We start from the raw sequence: 14,474 nt of genomic DNA on the forward strand, positions 1-14,474 counted from the left end.
TTATACTTTTCAGGTTCCTAAAAATAAAATCTAAATTCATTACTTTTTTGTTTTCTTTTGTTTACTACTTTAAACAGGAAATCAATGTTACTAGAATAAGCAGAACTTTAGTATAAACAAAACTGGTAACTGTACCCCCCTCCAAAACAAAATTACAAAATACCCAACCCAATTAGCCAGGAATGAAAGCCAAGATTGCCTTGTGATGTGTGTATGGTTTTATCACCCCATAAAAACCAACAGGAATTAGTGCACCGCAAAGGAGACTTTAGATAAATACATTAATTTTAAGAGTAAATGGATTATTTTTTTGCCCCCACGACCATGAGAAAGAGATGGTAGAACTGAGCAAGAAAAGGTAGGACAGATAACAGATGGGGTGGGGTTATTCTGTTTCAGACTTTACCCGAGAGAAAGAGACGGGAGAGTTGCCTAATCCTGGTATCACATTTCCGGCTATGACAGGAAGAGATAGATCATAACAGATAAAAATGGAAAATGTTGTGAAAAAAATCAAATACTTCTAAGAAAGACACAGTGCAAGATCCAGCTGCGGTGAATTTTAAAGGAAATGAGCGTTGCAACCCTCTGAAACTCAAGTTGCCTGGTTACATACATTCTGATGGCAGAGCTGTGGGGACGGGCAGCTCACCCAGCCCGAGAACCCCAGAGCTCGGGACCCCACTCCTCAACCTCACAGCGCTCTCCCCCAAATCCAGGCCACGTCTCTGCAGCGGAATACCCAACATCCCCTGGATGAGGTCTAAGATTTGCACAGTTTCTAGATATTCCTCTGAAACCATAGCTCAATTCATTCTTACTTGATTCTGAACAAAAAAGTGCAGGCTCTTGCCACATCCACTCCTCTTGTCCAGATTCAAGGCAGTTTGGCTTACTTACTCTTCTCCCCATGAAATAGCTACAGCTCTTTTGAACTCTATCCATAAAATAACCCTCCAAACAGGACAGGATCCTCCCAGGATATAAGTCCTCCAGCAAATATTTCCCTGGGTTCTCCATTTCTTTCCGTGGAGCTGTGTCCACCAAAAGGGCAAATGTCCCCTAATAAAGGAATAAATGAAAGAGCGATGGTCTGCTTCACGATCTCCCTTCCACTGGAATATAAGACCCCTGTTAGCAGAGGCCCTGCCTGTCTCATTCACAGATGACCCATAGCTAAAAGCTGAATGTAAATTTCTTGAATGACTGGATCATTGAGTGAATGAATGAATGAATGAATGAATGAATGGAAAAACACTAGGCAAGGCAAAAATCTGTCTTTCCTCACAACCCCAGACTTTCCCATCTATTTTGTTAAGATGGAACATGACACTTCCCAGCAAAGTAGACATTTAGTCCTAAGGACTGGGAGGCCTTGAGGGAGGGAGTCCGTGTTCTTGGAAAAACATGATAGTGGTAAGAGGAAAAGGAAATGCATCTGCTCGGAGGGAACTAAGCCTAAATCAAACATGTCTGACTGCTCACATGGACTCCAAAAACAAATACAGAAATATTTATTGCTCAAGTTGTTAGGCAGATTTAGGACAAGCAGACTTGTTTGGGTCCCCTTTTATAAATAGAGTTAAGTACAGTATGCTTTTTTAAAACTATTTTTTTTAATTGTACAGAATCTTGGGATCATCTGGTGGGCGGAAAATAATAAAAATATGTAACATTCCCTGAATATTAACCTTTCTAGTCACAAAAGACTCACACATTCACATCAAAACATTCTGGAATAAAATATTAGTATTTACTTTAAAAGTATAACCAGTAAATCCAGGCTGGAGCTGGATTTAAGCTGAAGGAAGCTCATAGTTCTGGTCCTTGTCCTTCACTGACACCCCAGACCACCTGGAGCACCTGAGAATCAGCAGCTACTCCACACCTTTATCTCAGACACCAGGCCAAACTGTGCTCTGCCAGGATCATGGCCTTCCCTCGGATTCGCATCACAAGTAAAAAGAAAACAAAGCTGTTCCCCATTAACAAAAATAGTGGCTTACATGTTGCAAAGCACTTTACGGTGTAAAAAAAACCTTCTATATATTTTATTTCACTCAATAACCCTGAAAATCCTATGAGGTAGGGGTGCCTAATATTCTTAACCCCTGTTTAATAGACGAAGAAAATGAACTGAAGGAGGTGAAGCTTCTGCCCAATGGCTTGTGGCAGCCAAAAGTCTAGAAGCTGGGACATTTGAACCCCAGAAGACTGGGTTAGATGACGGCTTCCGTCTTGCTTTTTACTCAAGACAAATGCCAAAAATGCCTTAGATTCAAAGTCTGGAAAGTCAGCATTTATCTTGCCCACTATTTATTTATTTTTATTTAAATTCAATTAGCCAACATATAGTACATCATTAGTCTCTGATGTGGTGTTCAATGATTCATCAGTTGCATATAACACCCAGTGCTCCTCAGATCACATGCCCTCTTTATTGCCCATCACCCAGTTACCCCATCCCCCTCACCTCCTCTTCCACAACCCTCAGTTTGTTTCCCAGAGTCAAGAGTCTCACAATTTATTTACATAGTGAAAAGCCAATTGAAACCAAGCTGTAGATAGGGAGGTGGTACTTGATGTCTCTACAACTCAGTCTTTTCATCTGTAAAATGGGGCTAACTAGAACCCAACTTGACAGACTTACAAGGTTTACACACCTGCAGAGTGCTGGCCGCTGAACCTGGAAGGCATTTAAGCACTCGCAGTAGATGTTAGCTATCATACAAATGACAAGACCCCCACAATTACAATAGGAAACATTTATTTTGCTTCTCTTTCTACATAGGATATATGATCTGAGATGAATCCAAAATCAAAAAGGTGGATTGATGGGGTGCCTGGGTGGCTCAGTCGGTTGAGCATGTGCCTTCTGCACAGGTCATGATCCTGGGGCCCTGGGATCAAGCCCTATGTCAGGCTCCCTGCGCTCAGTGGGGAGTCTGCTTCTCCCTCTTCCTCTGCCCTTTCCCCACACTCGTGCTTGCTCTCTCTATCTCTCTCGCTCTTACTCTTGCTTTCTCTCAAATAAATAAATAAAATCTTTTTTAAAAGTTTGATTATGCCAATAAGTCACTGTCATGTAAATTATGGGAGTGTTTTCCCTAAATTATAAAATAATTAAATTAAATTAAATTTAAATTTAAAGAGTCCCTGCTAAACGGACAGTCATGTGTCTGGAACAAAACCAGTGAAGCAGCCCCCAAAACTGTAATCTCTGCTGCTTTCTGGGGTTGGACTCAGAGATGCTCTGACCTGGTTTTCATCCCATGTTGCCAACCACCACTCATGCTTAGACATGTTCCTTTCTACTTCCTTCTATATTCAGGAGAGATGGTAAAGGCAGCTGCTCCTTTCTTCTTTTCTGAGAAATACCGCAGTACAGAAACATGTTTAAATTGGTTTAACCCATAATTTTCCAAACTCACATAAACATAAAATCTTTTTCTGTGTGTATATTAATATCCTGCAAACACATTCCAGGAAATAGTCTCCTAGAGCACAGAATGCAGTGAAAGTCAGGACCCTCTTGGACACCATACAAAGTCGACACCATTCGGGGAGGTTTTATCACCTGTGAGTTGAACCCAGAGAATAACCTTTTAGCTGGCTGGGTGAGCCCCAAGACCGTGGGAAAGCTCTAATCCTAAACTTCACCCAGGGTTTACTCCATCCTTCTGTACATGTCTAGTTCTGGCTACAAAGCAGACAAAGCCATCCCAGAAATCTTAATGCTATAAAGCAATAATGCTGGATAAAATCAGAATAATAAGTTAAACAGATAACTGAATATTCAAGAAAGAAAAAAAAAATCAGTTTCCAGAAATGCAGAGGGAACTGAAAGCAGTGTCTGTAAGCACTGGAACTGAAACCATAGCTGGCCTGGTGACAGAAGGAGAGAAAAAGCTTTTGGAGGAGGGAGATTCTCATGATTTAGACCTTGCACCTCCCAGGACTTAGAAGCCAGGTTTATGGCCCACTCAAGGTGGGATGTTGACACGGAAACATTTGCATATGGTCAGAATTTTCAAATATCCCCACCCCCAGGCTCCCTTACCTGGTTAGTCAAGATTGCAAGGAAGATTTTCTATAGTCAGAGATATTTTTCTTGGGGGGGTGGGGTGGGAGAGATACCCATGAAAAACTGAAACTCTAAAGCAGCATGATTGAGAGACTGCATTGTGCTCTCTCTGTGATACACAAATCCTCAGGATGAGAATTTAACATAATGTTTGCCTTAGCCTAGTGGGTAGTTGGGATACCCAGCAGAAGCAAAGGCAAAATTACTTCAGAGGGCCCTTCCTTAACCCAGGCCACAAGGGATATAATTCTCACTGAAAATGAGTGCACAGGAAGGAATTTTAAAATACACTAACAAATGCTCCATTCTAAACAAAGCAGAAAACTCAACAAACAGGAATGTTTGATACCTAAAGACATCAGAAAAAACATCTGAAAAGAAGTGTAAATGCAGGTTGTTAAAACAAAGAGATGAAAGATAGAATTAAATTCAATAGGTTAAAAACAAGATTCTATAGACCAAAGAAAAATTGTAAATTTTAAATAATAACCAAATAGAGGGGCACCTGGGTAGCCCAGTCGGTTAAGGGTTCAACTCTTGATTTCAGCTCAGATCATGATCTCAGGGTCATGAGATTGAGCCCCATGTTGGGCACTCTGCTGAGCAAGGAGCCTGCTTGAGATTCTCTCTCTCCCTTCCCCTCTGCCCCTTCCCACCACTGTGCTTTCTCTCTTTCTCTCAAAACATTAATAAATAAGAAGAATAACCAAATAGAATTTCTAGAAATAATAAAATAAGACATTAAAATTAAAACCCAATGGATGAGTTAATCAATGAATTAGACAAAGCTGATAAAGAATTAGTGAACTGAAAATCAGTGCTAAGGAAATTATACAGCATGAAGCACAGATAAAGAGATAGAAAAAAGGTAAGCTAGAGATGTGACAGATAAAATAAGAACAGTTAGAATGAATCTAGTAGGAATTCCAGAAAGATCAAATAGAATAAGGGAGATGTAATATTTGAGGAGACAATGATGAAGACTTTTTCAGAATTGATGAGAAATATGAGTCCTTAGATTAAATAAACTCAAGTTAAATGAAAATATTATCCACATTTAGACTAAACAGAGTGAAACTGGAAAACATCAAGAACAAAGACAGTATAATTAAGCAAACAAATAATACACCTACAACCTAACAGCAGTTAGATTGTGAAGAACTTCTGATCAGCAACAATAAAGGCAAGAAGAGAATGGAATAATGTCTTTAAATGGCTGAGAGATATATTCAGACCAAAAAAAAAAAAAAAAAATGAGAGAGTTTATACTTCTAAATCTGCTCTAAAAGAACTATTAAAACATGCTCCGTATAGAGAAGGAAGTTGAACCCAGAAGGATGTGAGGGAAAAATAAAACAATAGCTAATGAAGACATTTGCAAACATACAGATATCGCTAATAAACATGGTCTATAAGTAAAACAATACTGCCTAGCTTTTATTTATAATATTTATATTTATTATTATTTATTTATATTTATTTATTTTCTCTAAGGCCCTTATATTTGGAGAAAGAAGGGTAGAGATGCAAATAAAATTTGGACTTCATTATGTCAAGTTTATTTGTTAAAAAATATGTGTGACTACTAAAAATGGAAATAAAACACATGCTTTCCAAAGCAGGAAATGAAGTAAATTGGAGGGAGGGTGTGGTCAGGAAATTAAAAAAAGTCAATCAGCTAGAAGTAAAGAAAGCATAATTTAAAAAAATAATAAAGGAAAAGTATAATATACACTACAAATTTCAACTGTCCACATGGAAAGAGAGCAAATGAGACACTTACCTTACACTATGTATAGAAATATGTCCTCTATAAATTAAAGTTTTAAATATAAGAAGAATGCTATGTTATATACAACACATGACTAAAATTGTGGGATAGAATAACGATGTCTTGGAAAAGCAACAAGAAAACACAAACCAAAAGGGAAAAGGTTGGTAAAATTGACTCTATCATAATTAGAACTGCTGCGTATCAAAAACTGGAAACAATAGGCAAAGACCTGGAGGAAGTATTATTGCTCTCTGTGCCTGAAGGACTTTTCCAAAGACAGCTGCCATGAAATATCCCATCCTAAACATCCTATTTACAATGATGTTGACTATTCTCCCAGAGTGGCAGAGTTTGCAACCCCTCTCCTTGAACCTGGGTGAGACTTTGTGTCTGCCTTGACCAGAAGAGTACACTGGAAGTGAGTCTATGTTAAATCTGTGGCAAGGTCATTTAAAAAAAAGAAAAAAAATCAGGCACTTCTGCTTTGACCTCTTCTGAGGCTTGTGCTTGGAACCTCACTGTTGTGTCTCAAGGAAGACTAGGCCACATGGGGAGGCTGTGGGTAGATGTCCCCACTGAACTTTCCAGCTGAGATCCCAATCAACAACCAGCAGTATCCACTTTATGCGAGTGAACGAGCTTTAGTTGACTCCAGCCCCAGCCACCATCTGAACTACAACTGCATGAAAGATGCCAGGTGAGCATGACCCGATTGAGCCTAGTCAATCCACAAAGTTATAAGAGATAATAAGAAAGTTACTGATAGTGCTTTAAGTTAATAAGTTTGGGGCATTTTGTTATGTGGCAATACATAACTGACACACTATCCAAAATCAAAAAGAAACAGACAACCCAAAAGGAAAATGGGCAAAGATTATGAACGAGCAACGGATGAAAGAGGAAGCCTGGGTAGACAACAAGCACACAGAAAGATGCTCATCCTCATATATAGCCCAGAAATCAGGTGTATACAAATTAAAACAACAATGTAAAAACATTTTACACCCATCTTTTTGTCAAATTCTCTTGTAAAATTCTTTCCATACCAAATGCAGAGAGAAAAAACCCACAGTGATGGTTTCAGGGGCCAGACAGCTAAGTATCCAATTCCAGCTCCATACACAAATTGCACGACCCTGGGCAAATAATAGCAAATTTGTGTGCTTCGATCTCCTCATCTGCAAAATGGGTTTTTGCCTAGGATTGTTGTGAGAATTGGATGGCTTGATACATGTAATTTGAAGAACAGTGCCTGCCAGGGGAAGCAGTGAATCACTGTTTATTATGCTGGCAATGATGGGAAACCAGAAGTCTTAGGCAGTTCTAGTTAAATCAGTAGAGCCATGATTTAGAGAGCCATTTGTTAATTCTCTTGTTAACCTGCAGATGTCAATACTATTCAACTGACGTATTCCACTTGTAGGTACATAACATATAGAAGAACCAGCGTGTATGCATTAGAAGACAAATGCACATATTTTTATTATGGCTTCATTTTCTAATTGCAAAATTGGACACCACCTGGGAGTGCTCAGAGAGTTCAGAAATGTATAGTAACAGGCCCTGGTCCAGCATCTAAGCCATGGAACCTCCAATTTTGAGGATATCATCCAACTGGAGGATATCATCCAATACATAGAGGATTCAGTCTGATCCATAAAAGCATATGGGGTGTAGCAGAATGAAACATACATGATTTAGCATTCTACCAGAAATGTCACCTATTGTCAGAAGAAAGAGTATGGCATATAATGGTAGCAGAGCCTTCAAGACCCAGTATGAGAAACAGAGCTAACAGAGGGGGCCAACACAAGGTTGATGGTGATAGGACAGTTGGCCCTATCCTAGAGTGCTTATGCATCCCCCCTTCCCTGGCCTTGGACATACATACATATGTACAAATTAACAGTTTACATACATTTTTACAGAGAGACAGATAACACCATACATGTGAATCATCATGTAATAGCACTTAGGAGCCCCAGCTTTATACCTATCCTCTACTCCAAAGCACAAAGTGAAAGAGCCCTAGCCAGGGTGATGGGTTCAGTTCTGGTTTCATCAGTAACTAACAGTGCCATCTCTTAGCCTCTCTGAGTCTGAGTTCCCTTATTGTTAAAAAAAAAAAAAAAAAAGAGGAAAAGAAAGGGGGAAAATCCAGCAAGATCTCAATGCATTTGGGGCATAGCAGAAAAAGAATTGGACATGAAGTATAAAGTCTGGAGGCACAATCCCAGCCATACTACTTAAGTAGTTGGGCTTCCTTGGACAGAATTCCAAGAAGCAGAATCTTAATGAACCAGCATCTATGTCCATAAATTGGGATTCATCATATCTCCTTTTAAGGGATGTCATGAAACTCAAATGACGCAATTGTTGTTACTTTACAAACTCTAAGCTCAGTGGCAAAATTTACTATTCTACTTACTAAAGAATCCTTGGATCTCTATAATCTAGTAATTCTGTGTAGTGTAGCTTAGATATCAGAAAGATCAACAGATCTGGAGATGATTTAATACAACCCTAGATCTCCCATTATAAAATTTACATAGCCCATTTTTTGTTGTTTGCATAATAAATCCTGGTATTAGTCATTGGTCTTTGAAGACAAGCTATTAAAGCAATAGAATTCTTAATTAATTTAGTGCAGAGTTTATCAGTTCTGTGTACACAGCTTACTCAGAGCCCACTACATCACTCGAGTGTGGGGTTGGATAAAGTCAGCTCCCATGGAATAAACCTTATCTCATGCTTTGCAGTTTCCAGAAGCAATTCTTCCTAAGTTGGAGATTTGTTATCTGCTGGCTCCTTCGTAATGCATTTCCTGGAATAGGTCATGAGTAGTTGAGTCAAAAGCTTCTACAGAATTAGCTCAGTTCTAATACAAAAGGGTCACTATGCTACCATGAGACTCACAAGTATCTGAGTGCATATGTCAATTAAACCTCAAATGTCCAGAAAGAGACAGCACACATTATAATGAAAAGAACAATTTTAAAGCATTGTCTACATTTAAATCAACTATAGAAACATTATACATGGTTTGTAATATAGAAAATAAAATACTTAAATAATTATTATTCCCATATGATTATTTTGCATTGTGCATGTTTCTTCCAGTTTCTGTCCATATGCAAATCTAACCTTATGTAGTAGATTTAGCATGTAAAATACCTCAAAGCTTTTACATATCCCCACATACCATTTTACAAAGAAAAATGATATCCTGCCACTTTCTTATTGCAAGGAAATTGAGGTGGGGGAAGACCTTAAATCCATTCTAAACACTTGAACAAATTCTCCGTATGTGAATACTTTATACACCTGTGCCCCATCTGTTACTCTGCCCCTTCTCCTCTGTCTTCTTTAACCCTTCACAGCAGAATATCCTGTATAGAAAAAGTTAGGGGAAGGGTATTTCCCATTACTAGTTTTGCCAAGAATAAATAAAAGGCAGAGTATGATGTGTTCCTTACTGTGTCTGTCCTATATCACCCACCCCAGGCCTTCCTCCACCCTCTCTCTCCCTTGCCCCTATGCTCCCCAGAGGAACACATCTCCCTCTCTACCAAGCCCAGAGGGCATCAGGGCAATTCCCTCATTTGCTTTTCCCTCCACCTCTACATTGCTCTTAATGACCTCTCTTCCTCCAGAAGACATATCATGTTAGTAGATAACCTTTTCACCTGGGCCCTTTCGCTTACTTCTTTCACCTCCTTTGGGCCTTTTCCCAGAAGTTACTCCCTCTTGCCTGTATCTCCATTCTATGCCTGATGCTGCTCCTGGCTCCTTATCTTCAGCTTATAAGCATGGTCGCTCTTCTCCACATTCTATGTGTATTTTACATGTATGACATGTGTATGTGTATGTGCACATTGGTGTATATTCACACCCTCAAGCAATCTTCTTTTCTTCTGACTGCTTCCACATTTTTCAACAACATCCAAATCCCTTCTGTTTTGGGCCCCTACCCTAGCATTCTACTGAGGTGACCCTCTAAGGGACCACCTATAACATGCTCTTGCCAGGTTTCAAGATCTATTGTCTACCATTGTTTGCCTGGGAACCTCTAGGACACTTTCTTCCCAATGTTGCAAAGCCATTGTTTCCTGCTCTTCACCAGATCCTGCTCTTCCAAATCTCTTCTTCTTTGGTTTCCTAAGCTCAGAACACTCTAACCCATCCTCTTTTATCTCTGGCCACTAATCCTCACTTTCTTTGGCTCATTTGTCTTCTCATTTCCATTTTCAAAGTTTGCAAGAGCCTCACCTGGCCTCCTCTTTTCTCTATTCTTTTCCTTCGAAAATAATATTCAAGTTCATGGCTTCAGTTATGGCTTCCCTACGGATAATGCTTACATCTATTTCCAAAGTCTTGAACCCTCTCCCAAGGCCAAGGGCAGATTTTCAGCTGGTGTCTCCACTATTCACTAGCACTTCAGGTTTAACCAGTTCCAAACTTAATTCCGTCTTTTTCCTAACCAGCCCCTGCTCTTAATGTCTGTCCTCTTTTCGGTAATAACATCTTGGCCTCCCAGTCACCCAGGGCCAAAACCTTAGAGAAATCTTGTATTCTTTCCTTTTGGCCCCTATATCCAATCAAATGTCAAATCTTGATTCTACCTAAAGATTATGCATTTTCTTCCTGACACTTAGGTTGCCATCCCTAGTCTGTTCTGCTCTAAGCACATTTCAAATGACTCTCAGACTAAACTTCAGCACACGTATCATGTCTCTTTCCTAAAAATGTTCAGTGACACTCCCAACTGTTTATAGGATCAAATCCAATCTCCTCAATTCAGCAAAGACTTCCATGACTTTCCTTCCAACTACATCTTCCCATCGCATTTCCCACAACCCCCTTCATAACCATCAAGCTCTTCTTCCTTGTGGCCCTGGGTGTTCCTCCATCACCATGACTCCAACACAGTCCTTCTGCTGGAAAGGCTCATGTTCTGTTTCTACATATATAAGTCCTTCATATCTTTAAAGGTCAGCTTGAATAATTCCTGTCCTTTCAAAGTGTTTCCCGGTCCTCTCAGCTGGTTGTAACCTCCCCTTCCTTCACACCCCACATCATTCTTCTGCTGCCATTACTTGGCCCAACTGTATTTTATATTCGTGAATACATCTATTTTTTCTCTGGACTGGATTAGAAGATCCTGGAAACAAAGATCAACTTGATTCACCTATAAAGTCCCCTTGCAGTGCCCCAGCACTGGGCCTTGCACTTAGTAGGTACTCAATAAATGTGTACAGATGTGTATCAGTCTATGCAGTGGTGGCTAAGAGTCAGGCTTCCAAGTCCAGAGTCATGGGATTCTGGTCAAATTCACTAATGCTCTCTAAGCTTCATCCTACACATCTGTAAAATGCAAATGATACCTGTACTACCTTAGAGGGTGGTATGAGAATTAAGTGGGAAAAAAATGCATATAAAACCCTTAACACAGCACTTGGCCCACGGTATGTCATACTATTCATGTTTATCACAAGTCTATAGAAATAGTTACTCCACTTATTTGAGTACAAAATGGTACTGCTTTTTCTAGGCAACTAAGTTACAGGTATTAACAGCTTCGAAGAATGTGCATAACATTTGACCCTGCAGTTCCATTTCTGGGAATTTATTTTAAAGAAATCATGAAGCTTAATGCAAAGATAATCATGAGATAGAAATGTGCATAATGCCTAAAACAGCTTCATTTCTAACAGGAGGACATCAGTAAAGCAAATTATGACCCATTCATAAGACGACACAAGGAAACTGTTACACTAGCCTCAGGAGAAAATGCACACAATATATTGTAAAGAGTAAAGAACGGGGCAAAAACATTTGTATCGTAAAACCCTCTTCTTTGGTAAAAAAAAAAAAAGAACACATGTAACTAGGATTTGTGAGTGAGTATGCAAATATGTGTGGATATAGAAGAACACAAACAAGTTTTGACAGAGAAGCTGTCTTGTGTCAAGTGATTTTTTTCCTATATTTTATTTTTTTTTCCTTCTCAAATTTTCTGTTTTATACTTTGAACATATATATTTTTGGCAGCCAGATACAAATGTTATTAACTAGTCATATCCCTTTGCTCTTCAAGCACTGCTTGGGAATAAATATTAAACACTCTTTTGAACGGCTCATCTCTCTGGGACTTTCGAGAAGAGTACCTCCCTGGGGCGCCTGGGTGGCTCAGTTGGTTAAATGTCTGCCTTTGGCTCAGGTCATGATCCCAGGGTCCTGGGATCGAGCCCCGCATCGGGCTCCTTGCTCAACAAGGAGTCTGCTTCTCCCTCTCCCTCCAGCTGCCACTCCTCCTGCTTGTTCTCTCTCTCTCTCTCTCTGTCAAATAAATAAATAAAATCTTTAAAACAAAAAAAAGAAGAAGAAGAGTACCTCCTTCCTCCCTCGAGGTTAATTGTGCTTCATTTGGATTGAGGACAAAACAAATTTAGGATGATTAATCCAAACCAAGGGATGCCCAGGCAAACATCATGGGATGAAGCCCTTCAGAGCACTTTTTAAAGCTTAAATTTAGTAAGTTAGAACATTTTGTGTCCAAACCAGGATTCTGGAGTTTGTTGAAAGCCGGCACTTCCTGTTGGTTATTCCTGTTGGTTACTGGTTGTCCTAGGTGGTTCCAAAAGTCACAGCAACACTCTTGATGAAAAGCACCCCAAGTATCACAATGGAGAGAGATCTGAACTCAACCATACTGGGAGCAGTCAAAGTCATGTCCAGAAATGGAGAGTTCTTTGAGCTTTCAGTGATTTCAAGAGGGCAGGGTAGGAGGGGAATGGGGAGAGAGGACAGCAAGTTGACGTTTTTATAAAACATGTATTACTAGTGGTTATCAAATCAAATTGATTAGTAGAACTTCAGTTAAAAAAATAAGAAGACCTGAAAGTAAGTAGTTACTAGAACTGCTTGTTATATATGTACAGATCACACTACCTTTGAAATATGAGATATTTTAAAATCCTGAAATGAGAGGCCATGTGTATCTGGGCACAGTTATTATCTTGGATGTGCAAATAAGTTAGCCCACAAGTGGCCTAGAAGATGGTGACGTGTCGTGCTCACTCCCCTCCCCACCCACCACACAACAGATAGAAGTATTCCTCTTCTTGCAGGATCTCTGCAGGAAGGAAAACTGAACCCAAAGTAACAAGTTGAATAAGCAGCTACGAAAACGCAAGCCAACTATTAGGCTAAATGCAATTCAGGGACCTGTCTAATAATGGATAATCACTGCATCCTGTATCCTGTCTCTAGTGATGGTTAATGCATGAGAACTATGAGGGGGAAAACCCAAACCATACCACTCGCAATAATGTAATTCTGATGTGAGAACTGATATGCTTTCCTGATCTCAGTGATGAGCGTATGTCATTTGTCAAGCATTGGATTTAATTACCCTTATTTATTTACGGATCCAGCCTTCCTGGGTGTGATGGCCCCTTCTCAACACACGGCAAAAGCAAGCAGATGACCAGCTTTTAGGAAAAAGCAACTCAAAACCCCAGTTGGAGATGTCTCCAGTTTGGCACGGTCACACATGGCACATGCCCTGATGTTGCCATGGTGATACGTGACAGGGTAGCCTTGCTTTTAAAATGCACCCCACAGCCTGTCTTCCTCGGGGGAGGTCAGGGAAAAGGCAGTAGTTGGGACCACAGTGGACAGGTGGGCACCTGTGGCCCTAATCAGAGAGCTGATGCACAGGAGCCTACTGCCCACGAGCCTCAAAGGCAAAAGGAAGTGAGGCTGCGAGCAGGGAGCACTGACATCATGTTCTGTGTATGCATTTCTCGTTCCTCTTGAGCATTGGAAAATGAGAAAGGGGCATGTGGATTGAACCCCTGAAAGATCGACTTTTAAGTGCTTTTTCCCCTGGAGGACATAAGATGGAGAGGAAGAGAGATGTATTCTTGCGTTGGGGGCAGGGGCCGAGGTGGTTAGCCTCCAGGAGACATTTAAAAGATGATTGCTCCTCCCTGGGATCTGAGTGATGTTAGGGAAACAAGACAGTCAAACAGCCAATGGAACACGGAACCCGACACCAGACCTACATGCGGGACCGTCCCACATGTCAAAAGAAGGCGTCAGGGACACTTAATTAAAGAATCAAACCAGGATTCTCAAATTGCTTTTCCACTTCCACTTTATCCTGTTGTTTTTTTCTTTTTCAACTATAAAATGCTTACATTTTAATTACACTAAAACTAATAAGGAACATTTCTATTGCTAAAAGCTTAAAATTTTTTTGTCTTAATTATTTTAGCTCCAAACACAACTAAAATAACTTTAGTTTCAAGTGACTTTAAAAAGATGTGCTCATGGTTGATCTTGAGGTTGGCCTTTTACTTGGGGAAATGTCAATAATCTATATTTTGAATGAACTTTTCAGTGACCCCACACAATGTAACTAACATACAGTAGGCACTGAATGCATGTTTCTGGAATGAATCAATGAATGATCGTGAAAGATGATGATTACCAAGGACCAAGGTGGTAAACTTGAACTCCTTTGCAGACACGAAAAGGACAGCTTGTACATTTCTCATGCACAATTTCCCAGGGAATGTTGTGTTTCTTTGACATGGTAAAATAAGCTGT

Source organism: Phoca vitulina, unplaced genomic scaffold (assembly GCF_004348235.1).
Source record: "Phoca vitulina isolate PV1807 unplaced genomic scaffold, GSC_HSeal_1.0 scaffold95, whole genome shotgun sequence".
Lineage (NCBI taxonomy): Eukaryota > Metazoa > Chordata > Mammalia > Carnivora > Phocidae > Phoca > Phoca vitulina.